Genomic DNA, 5,270 nt, shown 5'->3' on the forward strand with positions numbered 1-5,270 from the left:
AATTTGAGAATTAAGATTCTTGATGTTTATGGAGATTCTGCGCTTGTGATTAGTCAGATTAAAGGAGAATGGGAAACTCGTCATCCTGGTTTAATTCCTTACAAAGATTACGCCAGAAGGTTGTTGACATTCTTCAACAAAGTTGAATTCCACCACATCCCTCGAGATGAGAATCAGATGGCCGATGCTTTAGCCACATTGTCTTCCATGTACAAAGTGAATTTCCATAATGAGGAGCCTCGGATTACAATCAGACGTCTTGATAGACCTGCTCATGTATTTGCAGTTGAGGAAGCAACAGATGAAAAGCCTTGGTATTTCGATATTAAGCACTTCCTTCAGACTCAAGAATACCCACTTGGGGCATCAAATAAAGATAAGAAAACTTTGAGGAGATTGGCCGGCAGTTTCTTCATCGATGCTGATGTTTTGTATAAAAGGAATTATGACATGGTCTTGCTCAGATGCGTGGATAGACACGAAGCAGAGATGTTGATGCATGAAATTCATGAAGGTTCTTTTGGTACTCATGCCAATGGACATTCAATGGCTAAAAAGATGCTTAGAGCAGGTTACTATTGGTTGACAATGGAATCTGACTGCTACAAGTTTGTAAAGAAGTGTCACAAGTGTCAAGTGTATGCTGACAAGATTCAGGTGCCTCCGACACTTCTCAATGTTATTTCTTCCCCATGGCCTTTCTCTATGTGGGGTATTGATATGATTGGCATGATTGAACCCAAGGCTTCGAATGGCCATCGATTCATCCTGGTAGCAATCGATTACTTTACCAAGTGGGTAGAAGCTGCTTCATATGCTAATGTAACAAAGAAAGTTGTGGTCAGATTTATCAAGAACAACATCATCTACAGATATGGTGTACCGAGCAAGATCATCACTGATAATGGCTCGAATCTGAACAATAGCATGATGAGAGAATTGTGTGAAAGCTTCAAGATTGAACACCACAACTCTTCGCCTTATAGGCCAAAGATGAATGGAGCTGTTGAAGCAGCAAATAAGAACATTAAGAAAATTATGCAAAAGATGGTTGTTACGTACAAGGACTGGCATGAGATGCTCCCATTTGCTTTACATGGGTACCTACATCTGTTCATACTTCAACAGGGGCAACTCCCTTTTCTTTGGTTTATGGCATGGAAGCAGTGCTTCCCGTCGAGGTTGAGATTCCATCATTGAGAGTTTTAATGGAAACCAAGTTATCTGAGGCTGAATGGTGTCAGAGCAGGTTTGATTAATTGAATTTGATAGAAGAAAAGAGAATGACGGCTTTATGCCATGGTCAGTTATACCAGAAAAGAATGAAGAAAGCATTTGATAAGAAGGTTCGACCTCGTGTATTCAGAGAAGGCGACCTCGTGCTCAAAAGGATCTTGTCTTTCACCTCCGATTCAAGGGGCAAGTGGACTCCTAATTTTGAAGGACCATATGTTGTTAAGAAAGCCTTCTCTGGCGGTGCATTAATTCTTGCAACTATGGATGGAGAAGAGCTCCCACGTCCCGTGAATGCTGATGTAGTCAAGAAATACTTCGCCTAAATAATAAAAGAACAGCTCGCTAAGTTGAAAACCCGAAAGGGCGGCTTAGGCAAAAAAGAGCGTCTCGGTGGATTGAAAACCCGAAAGGGCGATCCAGGCAAAAATTAGAGACATAAACAGAATAAAATACCCGGTGGACTGAAAACCCGAAAGGGCGGTCCAGGCAAAAGTTAGGGATTCATGGCAAGTAACTACATCAGACAAGACTTGATCATCAGCAGTCATCTGTTTATCATGAAGAAGTTCGACACTTTTCAACGGAAGCCTTTGATCAGGAATTCCCAGTTGAGAGAGAGGATGGGGTCATTACATTTCAATGTACCTTTTCCACAAAATTACCACTTTCCAAACTTTGTAATAATCCATGGGGTCTTGCCTTTTGCAGGCTACCATTCCATTAAAAAAGTTTGAGCCTTTATCTTTTTATTGGCAATCTTATTTCTTTCATATCTCTCAAAATGTCATTTATTGCTGATAGTAATTTTTGAAAGAAAGAGAAAATTGATTTCAACAAAATCCTTTTGAAAATTATAAAAGAAGTTTTACTTTGATTCATGAGTGCATTACAAGGAATGGATATGTTGATGTATTCATATGCAGAAGAACGTATTCCACTCAATACACCTTTGGCCTGGTTCGAGTTTGGTTTAGAACTCAACTACTGTGTTCTCTCAGCTTCAATGTTCCCTAGTGTTGGGTAGCATATATTTTGAAGCCATCGAAAGATTGCTAGCAGTTTCTGCTCTGGTGTTCAGCTTGGGACATGCTTGATTATGTCATCTTCGTACACCATCTCTTTCTACCTCCAGTGGGACGTTGGTAGTTCACCTTCAGTGGAACGTTGGTGTATTTTGTTATCTTCATCGTCAGTGGTACGTCGATGTATTTCTCTTCACCTTCAGTGGAACGTTGGTGTATTTTGTTATCTTCATCGTCAGTGGTACGTCGATGTATTTCTCTTCAATACCTTCAGTGGAACGTGGGTATGTGTTATCGTTAATGGTACGGCGATACATCTCTTTCTACCTCCAGTGGGACGTTGGTAGTTCACCTTCAGTGGAACGTTGGTGTATTTTGTTATCTTCATCGTTAGTGGAACGTCGATGTATTCTCTCTTCATGTCATCAGTGGTACGGTGGTATATCTCTCTTCATGTCATAAGTGGTACGGTGGTATATCTCTCTTCATATCATCAGTGGTACGGTGGTATATCTCTCTTCATATCATCAGTGGTACGGTGGTATATCTCTCTTCATGTCATCAGTGGTACGGTGGTATATCTCTCTTCATGTCATCAGTGGTACGGTGGTATATCTCTCTTCATGTCATCAGTGGTACGGTGGTATATTTCTTCTTCATGCCTTCAGTGGAACGTTGGTATATGCTATCGTCAGTGGTACGTCGATGAATTATTCCGTCTATGTCATCAGTGGTACGGTGGTATATTTCTCTTCATGCCTTCAGTGGAACGTTGGTATGTGTTATCGTCAGTGGTACGGTGGTACATCTCTTCAATCATCAGTGGTACGATGGTGTGATTTCTGTTAACATATGATTGGCATTCAGGATGCATACTTTCTCATCCCCAATGAAAGAGGATGTTCCTTTTTTCTCATCCCCAGTGAAAGAGGATGTTATAACCTCTCTGACGCGAAGTGTTTTCCCCAGAGAAGTTTCTTTTCCCACCAAAGTTCCGTCTCTCCAACAAAGTCTTGCCTTCCCCAGTGGAACTTCTAAGACATTTGTTTCCCCAAGCGGAGTTATAGCAAGACATTTGTTTTCCCCAGTGGATCACTTGTTATTCCCCAGTGTTGTCATGCTTTATTATCATCACATGCATTCATTAACATTGCATTGCATCTTAGGCTCAAAAATTGTGTTTTATATATTTAAGTCTCTTTGATTTTTGTCAAAACGAAGATTTCCAATCATCGTATCTCCAAATCGAAGAAACTTAAATAGGGGCATCTGTCATACCCCAATTTTTGACCCCAAGATCATACATCAATTGCATTCAATCATCAATCAAGAACACCATTGTGAAGCTTTATCTTTGATACTGTGATTCTCTCTGAGAGGAATTATCGAGCATTTATAGCCTTTTTATTTGTTTATACTAACCAAAAAATCAAAAATATATGTTTTGTCTCTTTTGTTTATATTTTACAGGTGAAAGATCGGGCAAAAATCAAAACAGTGCAAGAAAACAATTTTTGAAAATTTGAAGGTGGAAATCGATTTACCCCTGTGGGAAATCGATTTCCTGTGCGCAAAATTCAAAAAAAAAATATAAAGAGGGAAACTTGACATTATTTTGGCACCTTTTTTATTTGATCATTTTATCAATTTTCCACCTCATCAAAATTAAACCCTCTTTAACCTCATTTTACCATTTTTACCATTTAATTGCCACTTTAATCACCAATTAAACACAAGTTAATCACCAAACACAAAAAGACCAATTTTCCACTACTCTTGCTCCAATTCTATAAATAGAGCCCTCTACTCTCTCATTTCTCAAGCTTGGAGAGCCAAAAAATTGCTTGCAAATTCATTTCTCACCCTTTCCAAAACCCTCACTCAAAGTTCATTTTCATAAGATTAGTAAGGTTCACATTGAATCTTGCTAATTTTGAACTAAGCCTCCTACATTTCTCTCCTTTCTTTGATTGTTTATCTCCATATTTGAAGGATCTACACTTTGTGCTTGTTCTTGAAGCTACTTCAACACTTTAATTCGAGAATTGGTAAATTTCTCAATTCTAAGATGTAGATCTTTGTTGCTTGTGTTCAATGCATCTTTGATGCTATATTGGTGCTATTTGATGGTGATTTGAGGGAAAATTCGTGCTCCAATGGATATGTGATCATAAGGTGTTTGTATGTTTGCCTAAATTAAATTTCAAAGTTCATAATGCTGTTTTTTTTGAAAACTGTGCGCAGGAAATCGATTTCCTACAGAGGGAAATCGATTTCCACTCTATTTTTTGCGCCAGATCTGAATTCTGCAGGCAGGAAATCGATTTCCTACAGAGGTAAATCGATTTCCAGTGAGGCAGAATGCTTGTTTTTGTGGTTTTTGACTTGTTTTTGGTTCTAACTCATCTTCTACTCCTTTCTTTTGATATTTTCTTTGAATCACAAGTTAGAGGCCTAATTTCTCTCTAATTTCAATGAACTTAGGTCGTCGATAGGATGAGAATCCAAATCCGCAATATTAAGTGATTGAAATTATGGATGAAAGGAGCTTTTAATGTGGTTCCATCTTTTACTTCTTTTTATTTTGGTCGATGAAAGTCTTAATGCCTTGAGAATTCTTATGGATTCTTGGTGAAGACTAGATCACTCACCTATTTTCTTTTCGTGCGGTATTGCTTTCGGAAGGCGATCTACATATCGTTCTTCTCGCATGCATTAGCACATAAAGTTTTGACCGGCCTCGTTGTAGGGTGATTTCTACATAAATCACTTGGCGATCTACTTAACATAGTGCAATATTTCGTGTCCCGAATAAAAAGATCCAATATGGAAGAGAATTGTATGCGGTTGATTTAAGACTTGTGGAGGTTTTTATCGTGTAGTCGCTATGATTTTATCAAGCTTCTGATAAGCCCCATTGAATTTAAATCCGAGTACATCATTCACTCACCATAGATCTTCCTACTAACTTTGATAACATACTTGACAAGTTTCAAGATGGTTATCTTTAAC

This window comes from Vicia villosa, unplaced genomic scaffold (assembly GCF_029867415.1).
Source record: "Vicia villosa cultivar HV-30 ecotype Madison, WI unplaced genomic scaffold, Vvil1.0 ctg.002971F_1_1, whole genome shotgun sequence".
Classification (NCBI taxonomy): domain Eukaryota; kingdom Viridiplantae; phylum Streptophyta; class Magnoliopsida; order Fabales; family Fabaceae; genus Vicia; species Vicia villosa.